Source organism: Euphorbia lathyris, chromosome 3 (genome assembly GCF_963576675.1).
Source record: "Euphorbia lathyris chromosome 3, ddEupLath1.1, whole genome shotgun sequence".
Taxonomy (NCBI): Eukaryota; Viridiplantae; Streptophyta; class Magnoliopsida; order Malpighiales; family Euphorbiaceae; genus Euphorbia; species Euphorbia lathyris.
Genome location: NC_088912.1, coordinates 100,986,474 through 101,005,161, shown reverse-complemented (window position 1 = coordinate 101,005,161; position 18,688 = coordinate 100,986,474). Strand labels below are relative to the sequence as shown.

Genomic DNA, 18,688 nt, shown 5'->3' with positions numbered 1-18,688 from the left:
ACATCCATGGCCACTGAACTTTAACAACGGTAGTCACTCAACGTCTCAAAACGACCGTTGACAGTCTGAAAATAAAAAAATCGAAGAATTAATGATATTCTAAGAAACTTTAATTCTTGAAAATTTTCGTTTTGAGGTCATTTAGGTGTTGTTTGGTTAGGAGAGAGATAGTGAAATTTTAGAGAGAAAAAGCTCTAAAAAAGACGATTTTGGAAAATAAAAAGTGTGGCTTCATGATAAATATCGTTCTAACAACTTTAATTTTTGAATATTTTCATTTTGAGGTCGTTAACGGTCATTTCGAGGACTTGGTTAAAGTTGAATGGCTACCGGTGTTAAAAAGTGTAAAGTTTAGTAGTCATACCGTTAAGAATTGAAGTTCAGTATAGCCACAATGTTAAAATGGATAAAGTTCAGTGGCCATGGGTGTAATTTACCCAGATTTTTTTATGAGAACCTTGAAGGTTGGATGGTAGCGTGAACATAAAAGTTACGCATGAAAAAAGTCATCTTTCATTTACGAGCCTTGAAATTGCATTTCGGTAATCCTGTGGTTTAATACTGACTTAATACATATGTTGTGTTTTGTACTTGATACAAAACTTTAATTGGATCCTGAACTTTTAAAAATTACAAATGACCTTCTATTTTTATACAATTGTATTTAATAATCCCATATTTTAGTCTAACTGCATTCACCAAAACTTGAACCGCCCAAAGTTCCTATTTATTTATTTATTCGACATTTTCTTTTTAACAGGTGGCGAGGACTTTGAAACGTGATGCAACGTGTCTTTCAATTTATGCATCCAACAATTTCTAGTGAGAAATGTGATAATAATAAGTCATTTGAAACTTTTGAAAGTTCAGGGAAAAGTTGAAGTTTTGGAGCAAGTACCTGAAGCAACCGATGTATTAGGCCTTTATATTTCTACATCGAATAGAAGCTAAATCTGCCTTCCATCAATAACCATATATCAAAATTTATACTTTATCCGTTTTATACGGTAATAGATTGTGTTTTATTCCCAACTTTACTAAACTCGTAAAATTAATAAATTTAATTTCTTTACCATCTATGAAATTTTACATGTTTTTTATTTAAGGGCTAAATTTTTTTATTTAATTAGAATTAAGGGTTAATTATGTCCAAATTAGAGTAAAATAATATTGAAAAAAAACTAGGCAAGTATAAAGACCAAAAATTCAATCAATTTTAAATAAATCACTTTTAAGAATGAATAATACTAGCTTTAAAGTAAAAGGTTTCATAATTTCATTTTTTATAAATTTTCAATTACTACTATTTATTTATATCATATTAAAAGCAACTTAATTTTAGTATTTATGAATTAATGTATATTGTTATAATTGCCTGATCGCATAATTTAAATGTCCTTCAGTTTAATACTCTGGAAAGACTGTTACATTGTGTTTAAAACCTTTAAATTGAAGAGAATTCAAATTATTTAATTAATTTTTATAGAAATTTAATTACTTTTTTAGGCTTAATACTTCATTTTCATCTATAACTTGTTTAAAAAGATTGATTGAGCTTCTGAACTTTAAAGTGCTCCAATAGCATCCTCAATTTACTTAAAATGTTCTGACAGCTCCTTCAACTTGTTTAAAATGTAATCAATTAATCACTCAATAAGATGCATTCGGAAGATGTCTTGCATACGTGCGTTAAAATGTTATTACATAATTCACTAAATAGACTAAAACATATTAAAAGAAAGTTCTTATTTGCTTAACTATAAAACTTATTTTTTCTAATATTAGAATCACATACCCTGGCTTTTATCGTTTTACTTTTCAGAACACGTGCAAAAGGAATTGGAATGTAATAGTATTGATTCATGCATATATAGAAGAAAAGGTTCTCTATTGATTCAAATGCTCACCTTCTTCATGTAATTTACTTTTTTTTTTACAACCGAGTGATAGATTATATTTTATGTAATCGATATTTTATGCAAGTTGCAGAGGTTATTCGAATATTTTGAAAGTTTATGGGCCAATCAAACTTTTTGGACAAGTTGAGAGCGGAAATGATGTATTAAGCTTTATTTTTTATTATCAAATTTCATATTTGAAAAGAAAAGTTAATGAGAGAATTAATTTGTGAATGAATAAGATAAAGTATGATAATTGCAATATATGTCAAATGTGATGTGATGGAATATGTGAATGAATTTATTAACTACTAATTGAAATCTTTTTCATTGATTTTTTTTTCAAACAAAGTAAATAATTTAATAATTATTGAATTCTATAAAAGAAATGATTCTTATGTGAATTATATTCCAATCATAGTGTTGAAAAAGCCTCCCATTTATTTCATAAATTAAATCACATGATAAGAATTAGATATAAACTATAGAAACATATTTTCTTCAAATAAAAAAGGTCAATTAATACAAAATAGATAAACTTCATTTGGTTATTGTGTTATTGTTTAGTTGTATACTATGAGTTGTTTTATTTAATGTTGTTTTTATTATTTATGTTGATAGATATTAATTAATTTTTTTTGTAAAATATTTATCAATAATATTTTAACAATATTTTATTTCTTAATCTAAATCAAACAATTCATTGGTTAAAAAAATCAAACAAATTGCGCAATTTTTTTTAAAAAAAAAGTTAAAATATAAAATATATACCTAATTTTTAATTTTTTTTTGTAGAAATTTTATTTTTATTATATGTTAATAATTATAATAACCATTTCTTTGGAGATGGAGCTATTATTTTTTCTAATTTACTTGTCTTTTTCTATAAGAAAATCAATACCATTATTGATAGTTTCAAGGAGGACACTTTATCCATTACTATCCAGAAACCTATTGTTCATCTTTTTGGCCGGAGCAGACCTGGGGAAGGGATAGTTAAATTAAATACTGACGACTCTTGTCTCAGTGATGACAGGATTGCGGCTGGAGGTGTTTTGAGAGATGCCGGTGGTGCTTGGGTGTCTGGCTTTGCTCAGAACCTGGGGATGTGTTTTTCCTTCATTGCCGAGCTCTGGGGGATCTTCTCTGGACTTAGGAGCGCCAAGAATCTGGGCTTGAAAAGACTGTTTGTGGAATCAGACAACCTTGAAGCAATCAATTTAATCTCAGATAACAAAGTCTAGGTTGCCAAAACTTAGTTAAAGAGATCAAAAGATTGAGAACCTCTTTCGATTCCATCAGGTTTGACCATGTTTAAAGGGAACAAAATCGGGTGGCAGACCGCCTTGCTGCTGAAGGCCATTTGAGGACCTTGGGTATAACAACCTTCTCTTCGCCTTCGGACTTCCTCTCCTCCTTACTATCGGACGATCAAGTGGGGGTTAATCCCGGACTAGTTTCTTGGGGCTTTTGTTGTTTTCTTTCCTTTCCTAAAAAAAAAAAAAAATTATAATAACTATTTATTTAAAAATATATGTTTTTTTAACTTATGTATATTAAATTTTATTAAATTGTTAATTTATCATGTTTCATCTTTTGATTTATTTGATATCTAAAAATATTTTAAATTGATTTAAAGACATTTTATTGTTAGTATATTTTTTTATTAATATTTATTATGTTAATACAAGTGTTTTTAGAAACGCTTTATTTTTTTTCAATTGAATTAAAGAATAAGGCCAGTACATAACACGTCCTCTAACCAACTAGAGACGAAAAAAACAACATAAGTATTAGCATTGGAAAGGGCGTGTTGTGCTACAATATCAGTCACCTCGTTCCCTAATCTTGGAATAAACGAAACCCGAAAAAAAGCTTATTAGCAACAATACGTCTTCAATCGTTTATAACACATCCAAACTCAGACATATCTATTTTTGACGAGTGCAGACTATCCACCACCATTTTGGCATCGACCTCAAATTCCACTCGTTCATAGTTAAGGGCGCTTACCCACACGAGCGCGTGTCTCAACTCAACAGCTTCCGCCAGACTCGCGTCCACATGACCATCCTCATGGGTGATATAGATGTTTTTTCTTGTCAATGATAAAATCAAACTTATTCAAATCATAAATTCATTAAATTTAACGGACTGTTATTTATTTGAAATTTTAAATATAAAATTCAAGAACTTTTTTTTTTGAGAAAAAGAACTTTTATGTCAACAAATGATATTAATAGTATTATAGTCTAGCTACTATTGATGTGTTTTAACTTTATTATATATTATATGATTAAAAAATTATTAAATATATTTTTTCAATTATAATGAAGTATGACTTTTTTTTTTCCATATCTTTAAGTCTATCTAAAACCCGAATTATCACTACTTAAAAAAATAAAGTAAGTAGGGATACATATTTATAAATAATTTTGCACTCAATCACTAATAATTAAGTTATCTTCTTGGTTGGCATCTTAAAAATTAATAATTGCTTAACATTATCTTAATTATAAAACTTTATAATAGCTATATAATATAGTGTGATATAGATGCATGTCCTTAGAAAAGGGTTCGTACTCCTTTCTTATGATATAAGCAACTAAAAGCACAATTAAATTCAGGGGCGGAGCCAGAGCAAAATCTCCCGAGATGTACAAGAAAATGAATCGTTGAAACAATTGTAGCAACCAATTTTTTAGATGGAACGTTAGATGCTGCAAGTGGCCGAAGGAGCAATTATTAGGGGCTCCCGGTGTTGGGCAGGTGTTTGCAACACCGGGAGCCCCCTAAAGAATCTCGTGCTTAAGAGTCAATTAATATCTTGACTTCTTAATACTGCCTCGAGTAGGGATGACCAAAAAGTCCAAAAAATTGATGACTGAACCAAAATTTTTGTTTGGTTCGGTTGTCAAATTTTCATTGTTCTCTATTTAGTTATCGCTTTGGTTATTTCGAAAAAATATCATTTTAACCGAAAACCGAATCGAATTTATGTTTAAATAAAAAAATATAATTTTACTTATATTATTTATATTTCATACTTCAGTTTGTAGAAAAAAAAAGCCTAAAATTTTAGTTTTAAACATATTGAATTAATTCGTAATATGTAAAGTATTTGGTTAAATGATTTTGAAATTGCAAATTCCAAATTAATGAAGCTCAAATTTCATAATTTATAACGTTTTAAACATTTAAATTAAAAATATAAAAATTTCGATTATTTGGTTACTAACCGAACCGAATTAAAAATTTTAGTTCAGTCAAATTTAATTATTTTAGTTACTTGATACGGTTTGGTTTTTAAAATTATACAAACATCGGTTCGGTTAACCGATAATTCGGGTCAATTAACTGAACATACTCTATATATAATATAAAACAGTAACGATGGAGCGGAGGTGTCACTTCCTCATTTTTTAGTGATAAAAATTATAATATAATATATAATATATTAATTTTAATTATATTATTATATTTATCTATAAAAATATTATTTTATACGTACTATATCTAAGAGTTCTACAGAATTTAAATTAATCCCTAAAATCTCTATAACTCTTTGCATATCTATCTATATATAATATAAAACAGTAACGATGGAGCGGTGGTGTCACTTCCTCCTTTTTTACTGATAAAAAATATAATATAATATACAGTATATTAATTTTAATGATATTATTATATTTATGTATAAAAAGATTATTTTATCCGTACTATATCTAAGAGTTCTACATAATTTAAATTAATCCATAAAGTCTCTCTAATTCTCTGCATATATATATATATATATATAATATAAAATAGTAACGATGGAGTTTAGGTGTCTTTTTTAGTGATAAAAAATATAATATATTAATTTTAATTATATTATTATAATTATCTATAAAAAGATTATTTTATCCGTACTATATCTAAGAGTTCTACAGAATTTAAATTAATCCCTAAAATCTCTATAATTCTCTGCATATAAATATATAATATAAAACAGTAACGATGGAGCTGAGGTGTTACTTCCTCTTTTTTACTGATAAAAAATATAATATATTATATAATATATTAATTTTAATTATATTATTATATTTATCTATAAAAAGATTATTTTATCTGTACTATATCTAAGAGTTCTACAGAATTTAAATTAATCCCTAAAATCTCTCTAATTGTCTGCATATCTATATATAATATAAAACAGTATCGATGAACCTGAGGTGTCACTTCCTCTTTTTTTAGTGATAAAAAATATAATATATTAATTTTAATTATATTATTATATTTATCTATAAAAAATTATTTTATCCGTACTATATCTAAGAGTTCTAAAGAATTTAAATTAATCTCTAAAATCTCTCTAATTCTTTGCATATCTATTTATAATATAAAACTGTAACGGTGGAACTGAGGTGCACTTCCTCATTTTTTAGTGATAAAAAATATAATATCATATACAATATATTAATTTTAATCATATTATTATATTTATGTATAAAAAGATTATTCTATCCATACTATATCTAAGAGTTCTACATAATTTAAATTAATCCATAAAGTCTCTCTAATTCTCTGCATATCTATCTATATATAATATAAAACAATAACGATGGACCTGAGGTGTCACTTCCTCCTTTTTTAGTGATAAAAAATAATATATAATATAATATATTAATTTTAATTTTATTATTATATTTATCTATAAAAAGATTATTTTATCCGTACTATATCAAAGAGTTCGATAGAATTTAAACTAATCTCTAAAATCTCTCTAATTCTCTGCATATATCTATATATAATATAAAACAGTAACGATGGAACTGAAGTGTCATTTCCTCCTTTTTTTAGTGATAAAATAAAATAATATATAATATATTAATTTTAATTATATTATTATATTTATCTATAAAAAGATTATTTTACACGTACTATATCTAAGAGTTCTACATAATTTAAATTAATCCCCAAAATCTCTCTAATTCTCTGCATATCTATATATAATATAAAACAGTAACAATGGAGCCGATGTATCACTTCCTCCTTTTTTACTGATAAAAAAACATAATATAATATATTAATTTTAATTATATTATTATATTTATCTATAAAAGATTATTTTATCTATATTATATCTAAGAGTTCTACAAAATTTAAATTAATCTTTAAAATCTCTCTAATTCTCTGCATATCTATATATTTATATAATATAAAACAGTAATTATAGACCTGATGTGTCACTTCCTCATTTTTTAGTGATAAAAAATATAATATAATATATAATTATATTATTATATTTATCTATAAAAAGATTATTTTATCCATACCATATCTAAGAGTTCTACAGAATTTAAATTAATCCCTAAAATCTCTTCAATTTTCTGCATATATGTATATATAATATAGGGTTAAGGTGCAAAAATACCCCTAACGTTTTAGGCCAGGAGCAATTTTACTCTTAACGTCTAAAATGGTGCAATTTTACGCCCAATGTTGGAAGCCAAGAGCAATTTTACCCCTAACGTTAATAAATTGGGTCAATTTCAGACACTATTATAAAATACAGATATTTTTGTTCATTATTCTACACCAATTGCATAATAATTCGTTCTAAAAAAAGGATTTCATGTTTTTTATAATTTAATAATAGAATTTGAGATTAATATTTATAAATTCGGTGGATTTTTTGAATTTTTTTGTCTAATCCATACAAAAAGATAATATATTTTTATTTTTTTTCACATCCCAACAAACGTTTGTGATTTATTACTGATAAAATGACACACGTATGAAGTGTAGATAACAAGATTCATGACTGAGAAGACAGTTTGATGAATTATTTCTCAAATTGACCCAATTTATTAACGTTAGGGGTAAAATTGCTCTTGGCTTCCAACGTTAGGGGTAAAATTGCACCATTTTAGACGTTAAGGGTAAAATTGCTCCTGGCCGAAAACGTTAGGGGTATTTTTGCACCTTAACCCTATAATATAAAACAATAACGATGGAGCTGAGGTGTCACTTTCTCATTTTTTACTGATAAAAAATATAATATAATATATAATATATTAATTTTAATTATATTATTATATTTATCTATAAAAAGATTATTTAAAGTAAGTGTGAAAATAAAATAAGAATATTTAATTTATAAAGCACATTTATATCATTAATTGTAATTATTAGAATATATTTTGTTAATATTTATATGTTAAGATGAATCCGACAAAAACTACTAGTTAATATAAGATATGGACTAAGTGCTTGTTTAATTTTCCTTTGTAGCTTTTTTTGTATTGTTTTACTTTAAATAAAAAATATATATTTTTATTAGAATTAAGAAATAGGCGTTAATAGCTATTTTTGAAGAAAAATAAGATCATTGTTACTATTACCGGAACATTAAATAGCAGTCAGTAATAATTGAATTAAACATATCCAAAGTATAAGAACACAAACTTATAATTCAAATTGAATTTCTAATTTTTTTTCCTTAATTTAAATGAATTTATTTAAAAATTTAATTTAATATATTGTAGTTCTACATTATGTTATATTTAATACTAGATTTATTTTATATATTAAGTAAACTTTATATTTAGTGAAAATATATCAAAACAAACAAAGCAATGAATTTAATTCATGATGAAATAAAAATAAAAGGAAAAATGTTTATAAGCTAAATAAAGCCATTATAAATAAATGTGTTACTGTGGTGTAGTGGTTATCACGTTAGTCTTACACACTAAAGGTCCCTAGTTCGATCCTGGGCAGTAACACAAACAATATAAATAAAAATATTATTTTTTGAACATTTAATTATTATTTCGAATTTCGTGATCTCTCTTCTTTTTCTTTGATAATACAAATTTATGGTTCTAAAACATTATTTCGGTATGTATTCAACATTAATCAAAACTCTAAAATGATATAGATTAAGTCGATGTGAACAGTTTTAATCTTAAACCGACAAAGAATGCAATCTTCTCAAACCTAGCTTGAAGGTTGAATAAACCCAAAGGAAATAAATCCTTGCTCCAATGGAGGCTCAACGTTTAATATATCAAAAGTTGTTCTTCATTACAATACCTTCCCTAATTATAAGAGCAAAAGACTAAAAGCCCACCCTAGGATTACAATGATAGTTCATACTCCTAGGGGTAAGATAGGAATAGAAATAATTAGTGGCAGTTCTGTAAATAAAGGGTAATGGCAAAACAGTAATTAAAAGGTGGCAGTTCTTGTTCTTTACAATAAGAACTTGGGGAGGAAGTATTCCTCAACCTAGGCACGCTCCGCGTGGCCTTCTTTACGCTCCGCGTAATTGAAATCCTAGACTTGGCTCGTCTTGGCTGCTCATTCCACGCTTCGCGTGATCTTCTTTACGCTCTGCGTAATTGACGTCCTGAACTTGGCTCGTCTTAGCTGCTCGTTCCACGCTGAGTTCTCCTTCTTGTTTGGGTCTCTTCACGCTCCACGTGTCCGTCTTCACTCTCCGCGTGTTTGACTTGTTGACTTCTTCCTCCTTGGCTGAGTCGCCATGGTCTTCACGAGCCTTGAAGCCACACTCCACGTTTCCTGTTCCACGCTCCGCGTGCCTTGGCTTCAGGTCTGCTGATAGGCAAGCGATGTCCTCATCATAAAAATAATATTATATTTTGACATTTAATTAATACTTCGAATTTCATTATCTCTTTAGTATGTAATCGTTCTTTCTCTCTAATAACTTTATCGTGAAAAAAGCGTGACTGATAATATAAATTTATGATTCTAAAAGATCTTTTACTGTTTATTCAAAATTAATCAAAGTTCTAAAAGGTAAGTTACACTTCTATATTTAAGACACTTCCAAAATAAAGGATATTTATGTGTCATTTTTTAACCATTTAAATGGTTTTCGCCTTAGCTCATGCATTAGCTAGAAATGCTTGTTCTTATGCTAATTCTTTCATTCATTATTCAATTCATGTATTTATTGACAGTATCCTATCTCAGGATATGTCCGTTACTTAATAAAAATTCATGTGTTTCTCCTAAAAAAATGTTTTTCGCCTATATAACAAGGAAATAATAGTAATTTAATTTATACGGTAAAAAAATAGTAATTTTTTATTTTTTATTTTTTTTTATAGAAAATGCTTATAATTTCATTAGATCAAAACAAAATAAGTACAATAAGAAAACAACAGTAAGGAATCAAACCTTACAAGATCTATAGAGCAAAAAAGGGCCACAAAGGCATAAAAAATACAAAACAACAATGAAACATATATTTCTCGTAATCGGAATCTACAGAAAAGTAGATGCAATCCAAATTTCACTATTTAGACCACTCCGAACATTTGGATCTGAATAATTTCTTTTGTTGCAACCACGTAGATTTATTAATCCACAGATAAGATAAACCGTTTCCGCTCTTGCTAAATCGAAAAATAGTATAAACGACAGAATAGCAGAAAGCAGATACAACAGACGGATAAAAAGATCCAATGAAATATATGAATACTATTAGAGAATATATTAAATAGATAACTTTGTATCTCATAGTTAGTTCCTCATATCTAGGCCTGTATCTTAGACTAGTCATTGAACACAACATAAACTGTACTTTTGTATAAATAGACAATTTGTCATCAATAACAATCACGGAAGAATCCAATTTGTTACATGGTATCAGAGCCTAACTATCTTTCCCAACCCTAATTCTATCACCCTCTTCGACCTTACCCTAATTCTACCACCACCTTCGCCGCGGCTGCCATTGCCGCGGCCGCCCGGAACCTCTCTGCTTCCCGAACACCTCAAACACCGATCGACTACCTCCCTCTTCCCACCGATAACCTAAAACACCGATCCGTCCCCTACAACCTAAACACCGATCGACTCCACCATAGTCACCATGACCAACACCTCGAACAACTCCAACAATTCTTCAACCGGACCCAACAACACAAACACTGTTAACTCTCACACCAACAACACCGAAACCGCAATAACAACCCATCCCTCCCTCACCATCTCCAACATCTCTACATTCATCAAAATTACTCTTGACATTGAAAAAGGTATGTGCATGATACCCTTGATCTTGGTCTCAATTTGTTAGCCTCATCACCCACTCAATTGACGTCATACATTGATGCTGATTGGGCTGGCTGTCCCGACACACGTCGCTCCACCTCAGGCTACTGTGTCTTCCTCAGCAATAGTCTCATCTCTTGGTCCGCTAAACGACAGCCTACATTGTCCAGATCCAGTGCTGAAGCCGAATATCGTGGGGTTGCAAATGTAGTTTCTGAAACATGCTGGATCCGTAACCTTCTTCTTGAACTTGGCTGTCCAATTGCAAAATCCACCTTGGTTTATTGTGACAACGTCAGCGCAGTATCTCTCACCGGCAATCCTGTTCAGCGCCATCGCACCAAACATGTTGAGATGGATATTCACTTTGTTCGGGAAAAAGTGGCAAAAGGTGAAGTCCGTGTTCTACACGTCCTATCTCGTTATCAGATTGCCGACATCTTCACCAAAGGTCTGCCGTCACCTTTGTTTGAAGACTTCAGGACTAGTCTCAATGTTCGGCCTCCGAACCCTTCGACTACGAGGGTGTATTAGAGAATATATTAAATAGATAACTTTGTATCTCATAGTTAGTTCCTCATATCTAGGCCTGTATCTTAGACTAGTCATCATAAACTGTACTTTTGTATAAATAAACAATCTGTCATCAATAACAATCACGGAAGAATCCAATTTGTTACAAATACAGATTAAAAAGAAAAAAAACAATAATAAAAAATACAAAATCCTAACTAAAACTTCTCGTGTAAAAAAAAATATCGAAAACAAAAATATTGTGAAACATGACTTGAATATTTTAAATATCTAAGATATTTTGTTATATTTTAGAAAATTGACTATAATTAATGAGATATGGTACCAATTAAATTATGGTAGCTAGGCTGTCTTGATATATACTTGGAGATTAAATAATGTAGCATTTTTTCTATTTTTTGACAGATAATTTTTTTTCTATTGATATGATAATAACACCAATAATAATAATTATTGTTGTTAAAATATTTTTCAATTATTAATACCGTATCACGTGCCTCACATGGTATATATTAGAATTATGGCAAAAAAAAAAAAAAAAAAACATCATGAGGTTCCTAATCTTTCATTTTTTATTCATTAAGGCCTTAATCTTTTGTTTGGATTCATTAAACTCCCAATCATTTATTTTTAGTTTCATTAAGCTATTTATGACCAAATTAGTAAGTTATGAACATTTAATTCTGTTAAAAATACGTTATTAATTTCATCTGTATTTGAAATTATTAAAAAAAAATATTTTTTACAGTTTGAACTAAGGTTTTTACAGTTTTTCTACAACTAAATTACACATCCAAAACTGCATTCAAATAGTGAAAAAAATACAAATTTCGAATGCAAGTGCAATGAATAATAGTATGTTAACCGAATTTTATGTTAAAAATTAATTTTTTTTGTCATGAAGGGTTTAATGAGACCAAAAATAAATGATCAAAGGTTTAATATATCCAAATAAAAGATCAAAGGCTTAATGAATAAAAAATGAAAAATTAAGGGCCTAATGATACTTTTCGCCTAGAATTATTTGAGATCGGATATGTTACAAGAGGTGCTAATTAAATGTCATATATTTGAGTGGGACACAAATTAATTAGTTATTAATTTTGGATTGAAGTAAGATGGATAATGATTAGTTGTAAGATGAAGTATTTGGTAAATTACATTTATGTCCTTAGAATCATAGAGCATGAAGAGATTAAGATATATTAACGGCTTTTCCGGCTCTTACGAACAACGACTATATTGGAACTTAACGAGAGAAGATACAATGATCCATGAACTAAGAATTAAGGATCGAGAGAGGGGGTCGCGGCCGGCAACTTAATAGGGTAGATAACAACATTTGTTCCTAACTTAATTATTACGCATTAAGTTTAGGGTTAAATTATAAGTGGATTTATATAGTAAGAGTTAGAGTTAACCTAATACCCAGTTAACCCTATTCTATCCACATCCATTACGGATAGACTATTTGTCATATGCAAAATTTTCAATATCTCCCCTTCACATGTGGGGAAATATATTCATCCTTCTCCTTTTTCTTTTAATTCTCATTCATAGTTGCAAATAGTTTATGCGACTAATATACAAAAGAGAATTATAATGCTATTCTTATTAGAGATATGTAGCCTTTAAATTGAACATGAATGATAACATGTTGTATACTTTACTCTAGATTCTATATCACACCCATATAATTCCTCAGATCTCTACATTTTTCTATTATCATGAGTATCCACGTGCACATAATTACCAGGGTAGTGAAAAAAAAACTGGAAGATGTGAACACACAAAAATATTTCACTCTTACTATATTCCTTCAATCATAATTTAATTCGCTTATTTGGTTGATATCCTACATCGCGAATTATCTGATGGCCCTTCATAGTATCCTTCCAAGATGGCCACATTAGATTATACTTTCAAAACAAGTTAAGGGCCATAAGAATAAATCCGTAAAATCATAGTTTTACAATGTGAGTCTCACACTAGGAAAAATTGAAAAATTGAGATCGTATCTTTTCCATGTCATGGTTGCTAAGCACTGGTATGAAATCATGTGTTATGGTGTTCTATCATTTCCTTTTGAAAGAAGTACGTGTATCATTAACACCACACAAAAGCATCAGTTTGATGTGCCTATACATCTAACCTTAGTCCACTCCAATTAGAGACTACTTTCGGCTGTAAAGATATAAGGCTTTAAGTTATCTTTATCTTGAAATTTAGATTACACGTAATCTTTATATACAAGTGTTATCTATAATGTATATTTATCATCTTTCTCTTCAATGAAATCAATTTCATAGTTCATGCAATGCGAATTCTGTCACTGAAAAAACTCTCAATTTTTTTAAGAACATCATGCATCATTCCATTTATCATTATTTGACAAATTAAGGGTAAACACTCGTGAGTGAGCTACTTATCTGTTTAAAATACATAATATTTTTCCTCGTGTATTGTATACATTCAAACTTTACATCAAGTTGCTCAAGCTCCAAATCCTGATGTGTAACTATAGCTAGCAACACTCTAATAGAGGTGTGTCTAACTATTGGTGAGAATATCTCATTATAACCCACTCCCTCTCTCTGATTGAAACCTCTAGCAACAACTCTAGCCTTATACTTGACTCCCTCTGTAGGTGATATCCCTTCCTTCATCTTGAGAACCCACTTGCAAGAGTAATAAAAGATTGATAACTACGCTTGTTGATTGATGCTAAAACGAATTTTTTGCTACCTCTGTCAGCAATTGATGCATCTTGTCATAAATGAAAAAGAAAATCGCATTTACATTATCGATATTCCTGCATTAGAGTAACTATCAGATTGAATTCAGATTACTATGTTTGTGATAGTTTACTGATATTTTAAACATGTAAAAATATAATTGAAGATTTTTTTTTACATTATAGAGCTATATCATATATCATTTCAATACAAAACTAGAAATCAATGTTCAATGGACGAGAAGAGGTTGATAACTAGATGTGAATCAGAAATCCAAAATCAGAATCAGAAGTGCTTACTTACAATAGAACAAAATGCCAAATTTAGTTTAGAAAAATAAAAAATCAATGTTCAATGGACAATAAGAGATTGATAACTAGATGCGAATAAAAAATATAGAAACAGAAACTGTTTACTTACAATAATTTGAAGAACAAATTGGCAAATTGATTTTAAAAAACCTCAGAAAATCAGCTTTTATAAAAAAAGAAACATGTGTGTTAACATGTGTATCAAAATTTGGTGGTAATATTACCCTCCAAATTTTACAATAAATAAACCAATGTTATTAAGATAAATTACAAATAAATTATATAATAAAAACGTTTACCTTAGGTAGTTAATTTAAAGAGGGAAACCAAAATTAGAATTAATAAATTCATAATAAAAAAAAATAAAATTGAAGAAAATTACCAACTGAGATAATGTGCTCTGTTTCAACCCATTCTCTGCCATCTTGATCCTAGCTTACAGAACCAATGACTGGATCGATCATCTCCTCTTGTTTTATCTCAAGGCAATATGCAATTATAGACTCGAACAAGTCCGATCGTTAGGCTTTCTCTTTGTTTTCCTGTATTTTTACTGTGATTAGAGAAGAACTGATCAAAGTTGCTAGAAAAGGGAGAAGAAGAGATTGAAGTTGACACAACAAGGAGAAGAAGAGATCAAATTTGACAAGAAAATGAGAAGGGGACGGTTGCACTTGCATATAAGCGAGAAGGCTGAGGAGAAAGAAATGAGAGAATTAGGGACTATTGACTCAAATGTCCCTTTTACTTCGTTTTTTTAATAAAAATGCCAACTTTATCTAATATAAAACAAACAGATAATATGCTTTATACAACTAATTTAATTTGTCTCCATTTTTAAATTAAATTGATTTGGAGAAAAGAATATATTATTGTTCCTTGTATTAATTTAAAAACAATAATCAGAGACTAAAATAAAATAGAGTAAATAATTAATTAGTCCCTATATTTTTACCTAATACATTATAGTGAGTCCACACATATATTTTAAGATCCTTAAATTTTATATTAATCAATTGTTTAGTCTCTTCTTTTATTTTTCTACATTAAAGTACAAAAATACCTTTAGTTATATTGGTAAAAAACTTATCTTTTATTTTTCAAATTTAATCAACATTTGTATTAAATTTTATATAATACATATATGGGTGCCCGCTATGGTTACTTTGTTTTTTACAAAGTACCGTTACTTGGTGTGGTTTTCACCATTGGATGATAGAGCATAAAATTAATCCAATGGTGAAAACCACACCAAGTAACGGTACTTTGTAAAAAATAAAGTAATCATATCGAACACCTACATATATGCTAACATTTTTATATTTAGACATATTAGTATATATAAAAATTATTATTTATTTTCTTAATTTTTAATTCTCATTTTATTTATTATTTAATATAATATTTTTAAACTAATATGGAATATTATTAAGAATCTTCATAATTATTTCTGTTGGGATAAGCATATATTCACAACATATATATTTATCCGAATAAGTAAACGAGTTTACGGGTTACCTCTTGTAGCGCGGATCCCGTTCTTGATTTGCAGCGGAAGGATTCGGATCAATCACCCAATCTAGTATCACCGGTCAAGCCTTCAACCACGCCAATAGAATTGGGAGAGGAAGACAATTGGTTCACGAACTAAAGCGACGACGAATCCCAAAGAGACAGAGGGGGCGGCGACCAAAAGGAGGAAGCAGGAGAGAAAAATTCTCTTTTCTGTGTTTTTGAGATACTGTATCTCTAAAACCTAATTCCTTATTCTCTTCTAATTCTCTTAGAATTAGTGTTTGTTAGGGTTTCTATTTATACTGAATAAATAGATAACCTAACCCTAATTCTTATTGGGTTTGGGCCCGTTCCATTTCGAGCGGGCCTAATTGGATCCATATCCAATTAATTCCAACAATTTCAAAATCATATTTCTTTTTATTTTATCCATGAAATTTATTAAAAATAAAACGTTCACATTTATAATTTTATATAATTCTACTCCCGATTTTATAATTTTAAGGTATTTTCATTCATTTTTTAATGAAACAAAATTTACACCGCTAAATTAAAATTCTATAATTTTTTTTATTATTAAATCAAATACTATATATTTGGAGAAATTACATGTGGGAAAAAAATAGAAAATAGAAACAAAATTGATAGAAAAAAAACTTAAGAACTATATATTGATTAAACACAGGAACTAATTAGTATAATATGTGAAATTATAGGGACTTATAAATTGTTTACCCAATAAAATATATCCCCAAACTATTTGTACCTAAAAGTTTTTTTTAGTGCATGGTTAAAAGTGCAATTCAAAGAAAAAAGCCAATTAATTAGTTAATGGAAGTCCGTTGAAACAATCTATATCTAATAGCGGAAACAGAGAGAAATGAAGAGAAGTGTTTTAGAGGCTTTTTTGATGAGTTGTCATCGTAGTAAAAAATCAAAATTAAAAAGATTTAATTAATTAAAAATAACAAATTTATATTTATAATATATTAAACTAGCCCATTAATTAAAATAATAAAAGAAGTAAGAGTTACAAGAAGATGAAAAAACACAAAGCAAAGGAAATTCAAAAGTCACAAATAAACTTCTATATAAAGCATGATAGATAGTATTCCACCATCATATTCATTGGCCATGATATAGATAGTATCATATTTCTGAAGGTAATTATTCGATTTTTTTCCATATGTTGTAGTTATTTTATTCTCAATTGTGTTGTTGTTTTATTTTTATTAAACAATAGTTGTTATAATTTCATCTTTCAGATCCATTTCTGCCGTTACCCAGGTTCTATACTGTCATATTCATTTGCCATGATAGATAGTATCATATTTCTGAAGGTAATTATTCGATTTTTTCCATATATTGTAGTTATTTTGTTCTCAATTGTGTTGTTGTTTTATTTTTATTAAACAAAATCCATTTCTGCTGTTACCCAGGTTCTATACTGTCATATTCATTTGCCATGATAGGTAGTATCATATTTCTGAAGGTAATTATTCGATTTTTTCCATATATTGTAGTTATTTTATTCTCAATTGTGTTGTTGTTTTATTTTTATTAAACAATAGTTGTTATAGTTTTATCTTTCAGATCCATTTCTGTCGTTACCCCGGTTCCATACCTCTCGCCACCTTATCCATGTTTTCTTTTTTATTTATCTTTTTTTTCAAACTGATATCTCCAATTGAAGAAATCCGATAGAAATAGAAGATGCATGGACAACTAAAATCGGAAAACACAAAAGTGTCAAAAATCACAAGAAATTCTTATGTTTCTCAAGGTAATTATTCGTTTTTTTCCATATATTATAGTTATTTTTGTTATCAATTGTGTTGTTTTATTTTTATTAAACAATAGTTGTTATAGTTTCATCTTTAAGAGATGAAACTTCATTTCTGCTGTTACTCAGGTTCCATACCTCTTGCTACCTTATCCATGTTTTCCGTTTTATTTGTCTTTTTTTCTTTCAAAATGACTAAAATAAAGATTTTATATATTTGCATTCTTTTTTAGTATATGTTGCTAAGTGTTATCGTTTCGATTATTAATTCTAACTAAAACTTAGATTTTTTTGGCTTTAATTGAAGTTAGATTAATTTTTCTAATTCGGAACCTGGTGAAATCCACTTTTTTTTTTTTTAGTTTGAGTTTATCTAACTGATATGGATTGTATTTTTATTTTTATGCATTTTGGTACAAATAGATATAAAGTTTCAAACCATAGTTGTTCATTGAAGTTGGAGACATATTGATTAAAATATTAAAGAGGTACTAAAATATTATACTTACAATGAATTTATTTCAATTATAAATTATGTTATATTATTATTATTATCAAGAAGTTATTTTTTCTCAGTTCTCTAGACAAAGAGATTGTAAGCGTCTAATACACTTGATAAGATGTTTATTCTTGAAGAATTTGGATGATGCTCAAAATCCTAAAAATGTACATTACTTATAGAATATTGAGATAATTGTTTTTGCAACATTGGGTTATATAGTTTTTAACTATTATATTATGGTTTGTACAAAATTGTTAGTATTTCAAGAGTTTTTAACACATGAAAATGAAACATGATCATAGGACAAGTTGTTGGAAAATATTAATTAAAAAAATATT

The 18,688-nt window shown here is 28.4% G+C and overlaps 1 non-coding gene across 1 annotated transcript; it reads left to right on the top strand.

The window, feature by feature from the left end:
* Window positions 1-8,595: 8,595 nt before the first annotated feature.
* On the top strand, window positions 8,596-8,668 carry TRNAV-UAC (transfer RNA valine (anticodon UAC)). Its single transcript has one exon. It is a non-coding gene; the product is annotated as a tRNA-Val (tRNA).
* Window positions 8,669-18,688: the final 10,020 nt, after the last annotated feature.